This window comes from Oncorhynchus tshawytscha, linkage group LG15, assembly GCF_018296145.1.
Source record: "Oncorhynchus tshawytscha isolate Ot180627B linkage group LG15, Otsh_v2.0, whole genome shotgun sequence".
NCBI classification, from domain to species: Eukaryota; Metazoa; Chordata; class Actinopteri; order Salmoniformes; family Salmonidae; genus Oncorhynchus; species Oncorhynchus tshawytscha.
The window spans coordinates 20,523,884-20,534,965 of NC_056443.1; positions in this window are offsets into that span (position 1 = coordinate 20,523,884).

Genomic DNA, 11,082 nt, shown 5'->3' on the forward strand with positions numbered 1-11,082 from the left:
CTGGTCCATGGAAGTGCACTATATAGAGCAGGACTATCCAACCCTGTTCCTGGAGAGCAACAGTCCTGTTGGTTTTCACTCCAACCTTAATCTAGTGCACTTGACTCTAATAATTAGCTGGTTGATAAACGAAATTGGGTTAGTTACAACTGGGGTTGGATTGAAAACAATTACAGGAGGGTAGCTCTCCAGGAACAGGGTTGGAGAGCCCTGATATAGATAATTGGGTGTCATTTGGTATGTAGCCCCACAATGCACACTGTGATCTGAGGGTTGCACCTGTGTTCTTCTTCAAATAATCCTGCCAATCAGATCCCGTGCCACCCATTTGTGGCACAAATATGTGTGTACTCTGTTTTGTTATACAATTTATACATGTAAAGGATAATTAAAGGACAACTACTATCAAAAACGGCAAATCCTATCCAAGCAGTCAATGTGTTGTTTTTGTCAATCTTCGAGGTATAGGAGTTGCAAAATGTATGTTCTGGCACTGTGGTATACATCCTCCCCCAGTTCCACTCTAATCTTGAGAGGCATTTCTTTAAAACATGCATCCAATCCCTTTGATCCCTCACATAACTAGACCAATCATATGCTTCAATGTGCCGCGGTTGAAACAGATGTGGCAAGACAGGAGAGTGATAGAGGTTCTGCTCGTGATGTTACATTGCAGGCGCAGATCCTCCGATTTCAAAACGATTTAAATCCTAGTTGAAAAGTTAACGCGCTAATGGACTAATTAGATAAATAAATGCAGTAGTTTACGATGCGTGAGATATAAGAGGTGTTCTGTGGGAATAGGGTCAGATGCGTGTGTCTCACGGCCAATGCGTGAGACAACTGAACTGTTGGCAGCTCTGCATTCAGATGTTCCGAACTCACTTCAATCGCGCTAAAGAGGCCTCGCTCGGCTGGTGCTAGCAGACGAGCAGATCAAATACACCGCAGGAACGCCTTTTCCTAATAATTCGAAATATTGCGCAGAAAACCCATGTATTTTAATCGGTGGGAATTTATTTCGATTGCTTTTACGCCGATTTAAGATAAACAGGTAAAGTGGTTATATGACTGTTGCATAAACCGATTTAAGATAAACAGGTAAAGTGGTTATATGACTGTTGCATAATCTGCCTACTGGCACAATCAATAATAATATTGTGCATGTAAACGTACTCATTGTCAATAACACACAGCACACTTGAGTGAAAGGTACTTGTAAATAGGGATGACGGCAAAATAACAAGACATGCTGATCATACAAGGCAGAATGGCAGTCTCTAGTCTCGCTAGAGTCAGTGGCACTTATGACAAATACACCCCAGGTAATTGCAGAATGTGTTTCAACAGTAGTTTTTCTGGGGCTCACTCATGGAATGGAGAGACAATGTTCTCTGCTGATTTGATAAAACTTTAAAAAGAACAGCATGGTAGTGGTGTTTTATGTAAAAGGTCAACTAAATGTGGTTGCTGTTACTCCCTTCCATAAATCTATTGCAGAATGCAGCCTTTTGACAGCATGTAGTAAAGCACATTTAATCCACACATTCATTCAATCAAATCAAACTTTATTTGCCACATGCACTGAATAAAACAAGTGTAGACTTTACCATGAAATGCTTTACTTACAAGCCCTTAACCAACACTGTAGACTTTACCGTGAAATGCTTTACTTACAAGCCCTTAACCAACATGCTGACTTACAAGCCCTTTACTTACAAGCCCTTAACCAACACTGTAGACTTTACCGTGAAATGCTTTACTTACAAGCCCTTAACCAACACTGTAGACTTTACCATGAAATGCTTTACTTACAAGCCCTTAACCAACACTGTAGACTTTACCATGAAATGCTTACTTACAAGCCCTTAACCAACACTGTAGACTTTACCATGAAATGCTTTACTTACAAGCCCTTAACCAACACTGTAGACTTTACCATGAAATGCTTACTTACAAGCCCTTAACCAACACTGTAGACTTTACCGTGAAATGCTGACTTACAAGCCCTTAACCAACACTGTAGACTTTACATGAAATGCTGACTTGAAATGCTGACTTACAAGCCCTTAACCAACACTGTAGACTTTAATGTGAAATGCTGACTTACACTGTAGACTTTGAAATGCTTTACTTACCCTTAACCAACACTGTAGACTTTACCACTTGCCCTTAACCAAATAGCTGACTTACAAGCCCTTAACCAACACTGTAGACTTTACCGTGAAATGCTTTACTTACAAGCCCTTAACCAACACTGTAGACTTTACCATGAAATGCTTACTTACAAGCCCTTAACCAACAGTGCAGTTCAAGAAGAAGAAAATATTGACCAAGTAGGCTAAAATAAAAAGTAATAATAAAAAGTAACACAAGAATAACAATAACGAGCCTATATACAGGGGGCACCAGTACGAGTCAGTGTGCAGGGGTACAAGCTAGTTGAGGTAATCTGTACATGTAGGTGGGGGCGAAGTGACTGTGCATAGGTAACAAACAAACAGTGAGTAGCAGCAGTGAAGAAGAGGGGGGGATCAATGTAAATTGTCCGGTGGCGATTTGTATGAATTGTTCAGCAGTCTAATGGCTTGGGGGTAGAAGCTGTTGAGGAGCCTGTTGGTCCAAGGCTTGGCGCTCCGGTACCGCTTGCCGTGCAGTAGCAGAGAAAACAGTCTATAATTTGGGTGACTGTAGTCTCTGGATGGCAGGAAGTTTGGCCCCAGTGATGTACTGGTCCATTCGCACTACCCTCTGTAGCGCCTTACGGTCAGAGGCCGAGCAGTTGCCATACCAGGTGGTGATGCAACCGGTCAGGATGCTCTCGATGGTGCAGCTGTAGAATCTTTTGAGGATCTGGGGGCTCTCGTTTGGTGATTGGGATTTAGGCTGTGACAACAAAAATGCAACAGACAGACCTACAGTATGGAAGTTTGGTACTGTAGAGTGACCTAATTTGTAACTATGAAAATAATTTTTTTCAACAGATTGGGAATCCCAAAAGTGTATGTTTGATTCTAGAGTGGGAAAACAAATAGAAAAATAATTTTGTTAGGGTGTAGGGGCAGATTTATGTCATCATGTCTACAGGAGATGTTATTGTCTATTTACTTTATTTAGTCTGATCAGTAGAACAATTCTCATTCTTAACAATGGTTTAACATATAGGGTAATTACTGTGCTTGTCAGCAAGAACAGTACTGTTATTCCCCAAACGTATTTTATTATTACTCCACTTCTTCCCAATTTTGCCAGTGTAATCACATATTTTAAATCTGATATGCCTACTCGTGTATTTGAAAATTAATGATAGGAGGCTATATATTTTTGCAGCCATACAAATAAGCATTGGATATTAAATACTCCAGGAATTAAATATAATTTTTGACATTTTAGTATTGTGCACATGCTAGGCAGAGATGGTGGACTCACAACTCATAAACACATCATATTGTGTCTATGTAGAGTAAAATGATGGAAAGGATCTTCAACTAGTAGGCGTAAACCACATTAATATATTCATTAGATTGTTCTTGAAGTTTGGGTGATTTTGAGAAATGAATTGCTAAACAAGAACATTTTCAAACACCCAGCACTTGGGAAACATAGATCAGGGGTGGCCAACCATCCTGGAGAGCAAACAGGATTTTCTTCCAGATCTATTTTAAAGAGATAGTTCACCCAAATTACAAAATGTTTGTGTCCTAACCTTGAAATCAGTCTATGGACAAGGAGATTGTGGTTTATGATTTGGTTCCCCTCTGCCATCAACCATGAATATAAAACATTCCTGTGCAGAGCCTTGATGTAGTGGCAACACTCCATGGTACGAGTCACATAAACGTCCTCTCACTGTCAACTGCGTTTATTTTCAGCAAACTTAAAACCTCTTGCCGCTCAGATCTCTTTAGCGGGATCATTTTCGTCTACATTCGGTGAATTGCAGAGCGCCAAATTCAAATTAAATTACAAAAAATATTTGTTGTTATTCCAGCCGGCGTGTCAGATTTCAAAAAGGCTTTATGGTGAAAGCAAACCATGCGATTATGTGAGGACAGCTCTCAGCAGACAAAACATTACAAACAGCTAGCAGCAAAGTAGATTGGTCACAAAAGTCAGAAAAGCAATCAAATTAATCACTTACCTTTGATCTTCGTATGTTTACACTCACGAGACTCCCCAGTTACACAATAAATGTTTGTTTTATTCGATAAAGATTATCTTTATATCCAAAAACCTCCATTTGGTTGGCACGTTTAGTAATCCACAGTCTCGTACGGTCACGACGGGCAGACGAAAATTCCAAATAGTATCCGTAAAGTTCGTAGAAACATGTCAAATGTTTTTTATAATCAATCCTCAGGTTGTTTTAACAATAAATAATCGATAATATTTCAACCGGACAGTAGCGTTTTCAATAGAAAAGAGAAAGAAAAGGTCTCGCTCCCGGCGCGCGCGCACGCACACACAAATCTGAGGACATCTGGCTATCCACTGAGGCGATGTGATCATTCTCGATAATTTTTCAGAATAAAAGCCTGAAACTATGTCTAAAGACTGTTCACACCTTGTGGAAGCCATAGGGAAAGGAATCTGGTTGATATCCCTTTAAATGGAGGGTGGGCTTGCAATGGAAAAGAGTAGTTTCAGAAAAACAGCACTTCCTGGATGGATTTTCCTCGGGTTTTCGCCTGCCATATCAGTTCTAGAGTGTTTTGTATCCTAATCTGCCAATTATATGCATATTCTAGCTTCTGGGCCTGAGAAATAGGCAGTTTACTTTGGGCACGTTTTTCATCCAAACATCAAAATGCTGCCCCCAAGCCTAAAGAGGTTTTAATTAACATGTGTAAATATTTGTATGAACATAACAAGATTCGACATTAACTGAACAAGTTCCACAAACATGTGACTAACAGAAATTGAATAATGTGTCCCTGAACAAAGGGGGGAGGGTCAAAATCAGAAGTAACAGTCAGTATCTGGTGTCTCCTTATCTCAGTGGGAAGTGTTCAAAGGGTGGCTACTTTGAAAAATCTCAAATATAAAATATATTTGGATTTGTTTAACACTTTTTTGGTTACTACTGAAAGAGCTGCTAAATTTACCCATACAAATCAGCGGGGCTAGACAATCTGGACCCTTTAAATTATCTGCCGAAATTGTTGCAACCCCTATTACTTGCCTGTTCAACCTCTCTTAGATTGTCTGAGATTCCCAAAGATTGGAAAGCCCCCTCTTCAAAGGGGGGGACACTCTTGACCCAAACTGCTACAGACCTATATCTATCCTACCCTGCCTTTCTAAGGTCTTCGAAAGCCAAGTCAACAAACAGATTACCGACCATTTTGAATCCCACCATACCTTCTCCGGTATGTAATCTGGTTTCAGAGCTGGTCATGGGTGCACCTCAGCCACGCTCAAGGTCCTAAACGATATCTTAACCGCCATCGATAAGAAACAATACTGTGCAGCCATATTCATTGACCTGGCCAAGGCGTTCGACTCTGTCAATCACCACATCCTCATCGGCAGACTCGATAGCCTTGGTTTCGCAAATGATTGCCTCGCCTGGTTCACCAACTACTTCTCTGATAGAGTTCAGTGTGTCAAATCGGAGGGCCTGTTGTCTCTATGGGGGTGCCACAGGGTTAAATTCTTGGACCGACTCTCTTCTCTGTATACATCAATGATGTCGCTCTTGCTGCTGGTGAGTCTCTGATCCACCTCTACGTAGACGACACCATTCTGTATACTTCTGGCCCTTCTTTGGACACTGTGTTAACAACCCTCCAGACGAGCTTCAATGCCATACAACTCTCCTTCCGTGGCCTCCAATTGCTCTAGGTGTCTGGTTAGACTGTAAACTCTCCTTCCAGACCCACATCAAACATCTCCAATCCAAAGTTAAATCTAGAATTGTCTTCCTATTTCGCAACAAAGCATCCTTCACTCATGCTGCCAAACATACCCTTGTAAAACTGACCATCCTACCGATCCTCGACTTCGGCGATGTCTTTTACAAAATAGCCTCCAATACACTACTCAATAAATTGGATGCAGTCTATCACAGTGCCATCTGTTTTGTCACCAAAGCCCTATATGCTACCCACCACTGCGACCTGTACGCTCTTGTTGGCTGGCCCTCGCTTCATACTCGTCGCCAAACCCACTGGCTCCAGGTCATCTACAAGACCCTGCTAGGTAAAGTCCCCCCTTATCTCAGCTCGCTGGTCACCATAGCCACACCCACCTGTAGCACGCGCGCCAGCAGGTATATCTCTCTGGTCACCCCCAAAACCAATTCAGCCTCTCCTTCCAGTTCTCTGCTGCCAATGACTGGAACGAACTACAAAAATCTCTGAAACTGGAAACGCATCTCCCTCACTAGCTTTAAGCACCAGCTGTCAGAGAAACTCACAGATTACTGAACCTGTACATAGCCCATCTATAATTTAGCCCAAACAACTACCTCTCCCCCTACTGTATTTATTTATTTTGCTCCTTTGCACCCCATTATATCTATCTCTACTTTGCACATTCTTCCACTGCAAATCTACCATTACAGTGTTTTACATGCTATATTGTATTTACTTCACCACCATGGCCTTTTTTTGCCTTTACCTCGCTTATCTCACCTCATTTGCTCACATTGTATATAGACTTGTTTCTACTGTATTATTGACTATGTTTTGTTTTACTCCATGTGTAACTCTGTGTTGTTGTATGCGTCAAACTGCTTTGCTTTATCTTGGCCAGGTCGCATTTGTAAATGAGAACTTGTTCTCAACTTGCCTACCTGGTTAAACAAAGTTGAAATAAAAAATAAATAAAATTGCCTGTTTTAAAGAAATGTAATCATTGAATATTGTAAGAGCATGCATTGTCTGCTTATATGCTCCCTTTTCTTATCCTATGGTTCTGACTTGGTGTACAGGGAGAATAATGTAAGAACGGGCCATGTTCTGAATTCTGTTGCTGTACATTTCAAAAGTGCTGAATAAATAGTTATATTGACTATGTCCGTCCTAGCTCGCTCATTTATGTCTTAATCGAAATTACGGATTCCCTCTCCTCCGCTCGTCGACACCTTATGCCATATTTTGTACATCTCAATTGTCAGTAGAAACCACATTTGTTTAAGCAAGTTAGCCATATCAGTTATGTTTTTTTTAAAGGCAGTAAATTTAGCTGAATTAACTGTTTCGATGCCAGACAAGGCTCCACTGATTGCCAGGTGTGGAAGTGGTAAGGTGTTGGGACTGCTGTTGGGACTCTGCTGTTGGGACAGCTTTATGTAGGCCCTAACAGTTTGTGGGCACAGTTTGTCACCGTTATAGTGCAATTCATGTATTGTTTCACGTTGTGTTATGTAGTGACTTTGCTGGCATGCACCCCCCCAAATGTGGGCTAGTTTGCCCCACCAAGATTTACATGATAAAATTGCAACTGGGCATAAACCATGGCAAAATACATAGAATTGCTGGAAATGAGCTTTAAAACAGTAACATTTTCCAAGTTCCCCTTCTAGGGATTGTGCAAGGGGGGCAATGAAATTCACATAGCAAATCTCACTCCAAGTTTCTTCAAAGGTTGCCAGCCCTGCTGAATGTATGTACCTTAGAAATTGTTCACACACACACATTTTATAGGTCCGAACTCAAAAATAGCTAGTTTTTTTCCCCGAGATCCCAGTTGTCTAGAATTCACTGAAGTCTGAGATTTCCCAGTTTCCAGTTGTTTTGAATGGGCAGAAGTCATGCTGGATTGACAGCATGGCCAATGTATTGAACCTTTTCCGGCCCATGGTGTTGCATGTGAATGTTTAACTTTTACATTTGGAAAAGAGACCCTTAAACTCAGACTTGGAATTTCCAAACCACTCATTGTTGAATTTGCGATTTCCAACTTGTGTAATATTTATGTCCAATGGCCGATGAGCACGGATACATTTGATCTATCATTTCTCTTCATATGAAGAATTGAAAAGGATTTGCCAGTAGATTGTAGTCTTAATTCATGATGATTAAAAGCTGTCTAGCTTGCTAGCTAAGATTTTTAAAGTATGATGTTGACATGATCCGCCATTTGTATTTGATTTTAAATTGTAGTCATTTATTAGACGCTCTTATCCATAGCGATTTACAGTAGTGATGCATACATTTTTATACTATTCGTTTTTTTGTACAGCCCAATCAAAGCTATGGTAGATATAACGTGTTTGGACGTCATTGTATCTGTGGCCAATGACCTTGAGCCTTCTTGGATGGGAACTTCTGATGTAAATCTATGGCAGCACCCAAGGTGCTGCACCAATCACGGCGCATCTAGAGAACATTACCAACCCCTACACTCTGTATTTTCCGCTGGCTGCCCCACCACAGGAAGCATTGAGCTAGGCTGAAACACCTGCATTTTGGCACTTGCTCAAAAAAATAAGCAAAGGAGATCATGTTTGTATGCGGCTTTATTAACTCATTTTTTTTATTGGTTGCAAACTGATGTGACACGTATTAATTTCAAAATAACATGCAAAAATAATCTTGAGCACCACCTGCCCTGAATGACAGGTCGCCACTGTGTCAGTGTGACTCCCAATTGTTGACAATACATGCTCTAATTGCATATTATGTGCCCCGCCCGACGCAGCTGCCAGAGGCTACATCCAATACTACCACACAGCCGGGCCAGTGGTATTAGAACTCTGTCACATTCATTAGTCGGATTCCATTTCAAAACGTCTGTTGCAAAACGTTCTGCAACAGAAACCGTTTACTCCAAACGCTCTTCAACAGTGACGTAAAAGCTGTTAGGTTCTTAAATTAAGTTGTAGTTTCCACACGTTGCCATTCCAATCCGAATAGTCTGCAATGTGTTTGGGACAAGCTCAGCTGCACATCTAAACATTATCGATTCTTCCACGCTCTAAAGTGGAGTGAAGTCCACAGGGTTCCTTCCAACTTCTCCCAGACGTTTTATTTTTTGGAAGACTCAATTGAACTACAATTTCAGTTTAATAACATTTGGAGTAAACAACCAAAAGTCTTGCAAAAGAATCCGACTACTGAATACACCACCGATTCCCTCTTGGGCAGGTGTACACTGCTGCCCCTTGTTGGACTAATTCGGATCTGCCACCTAACTGCTGTAAAAACACTTGAGGCTGCCTACACAATTTACTTTACTCAAATCTGGGAGTGACTATCGCTGGGTTTATTTTTTCCACTACTTGGTATTGGCATCAGATCTTTTTCAGAGCTGATCTGATTGGCCAAAAGACCAATTAGTGGAAAAAATATAAATTGGGCTTCATGTCTAAACGGAGCCTGTACTGGTTTCAGTCACCTGGCCATTTATAAAATTCTTCTGTCCCATTGCTGGCAGTCTTCTGGCTACAGCATCACATCCCTCTTGGGTTCCTTAATCCACAGGCTTAGACATTCTGCATCCTTAATGGAACACTTTTCCCTATATAAACACTGAACAAAATATAAATGCGACATGTAGTGTTTGTTTCATGAGCTGAAATAAAACATCCCAGAAATGTTCCATATGCACAAATCTTATTTCTCTCAAATTTTGCACTTTTTTTTTTACATCCCTGTTAGTGAGCATTTCTCCTTTGCCAAGATGATCCATCCACCTGACAGTTGTGGCAGAGTAGGAAGCTGATTATACAGCATGTTTACACAGGTGCACCTTGTGCTGGGGACAAGGCAACTAAAATGTGCAGTTTTGCACAACCCAATGCCACAGTTGAGGGAGAGTGCACTTGGTATGCTGACTGCAGGAATGTCCACCAGAGCGATTGCCAGAGAATTTAATGTTAATTATCTACCATAAGCCAATTGCATTGATTTAGAGAATATGTCAGGTTGTTCAACCGGCCTCACAACCACGGAGTTGTGTGGGTGAGCTGTTTGACGTCAAAATTGTTAAGAGTGCCCTGTGGTGGTAGGGTTATGGTATGGGCAGGCATAAACAATGAACACAATTGCATTTTATCGATGGCAATTTGAGTGCATAGGTACCTGACAAGCTCCTGAGGCCCATTGTCGTGCCGTTCATCTGCCACCATCACCTTATGTTTCAGCATGATAATGCACATTCCTATGTCGCAAGGATCTGTACACAATTCCTGGAAGCTGAAAATGTCCCAGTTCCTCCATGGCCTGCATACTCACCAGACATGTCCCCCATTGAGCATGTTTGGGATGCTCTGGATCGATGTGTGCTCCAGTTCCCTTCAATATCCAGCAACTTCACACAGCCATTGAAATGGGACAAGATTCCACAGACCACAAATGAACATCCTAATCAACTCTGAAGATGTTGCACTGCATGAGGCAAATGGTGGTCACACCAGATACCGACTGGTGTTCTGATCCACGCCCCTACCTTTTTTTAAAGTTCTGTATTCCCAGTCATGTGAAATCCATAGATTAGGATTTACATTTATTTCAATTGACATTTCCTTAACTCAGAAATTGTTGCATGCTGCGCTTATTTTTGTTAAGTGTATATATAATGCCATAAGACTAACAAGATCCAGGGTGACGTGCTGCCTCAGCCATAATGGACCAGATCTAAATGCTCAGCGACTGCTTTTTCCCCCTTATTAACATAAAGCCCCTTTCTGTATGTAGACATTATCAATGTAAGCTGCTGTACAACAGGGTTTCCTAGGGCCCGCCGGGAGCACATTTAGGTTTTTGCCCTAACACGACACAGCTGACTCAAAACCAACTCATCAAACTTGAATTATTTTCAATCAGCTGTGTAGGTGCTAGGGCAAAAACCAACCCAGGACAGAGTTTAGCAAAATGATAGCTGAAGGCTATCAATTGTAAAGGTTGGCATTAGACTAACCTATTCAATTTACATGTCATCAGGTGAGTGATAACGGGGATTTCAGTCATTAGTCCCAAGGTTTGTGTGTCAAATGTTCTTGATTTAGCCAAAGGGACAAATGCTTATCAAACAATGAAGTCCTTTATTGCCATCAGAACATGTGTGAAGACCAGCCTACCTGACACTGAGGAGTTGACAGTACCTGAACAGTACTACTCGCATACACACACAGAA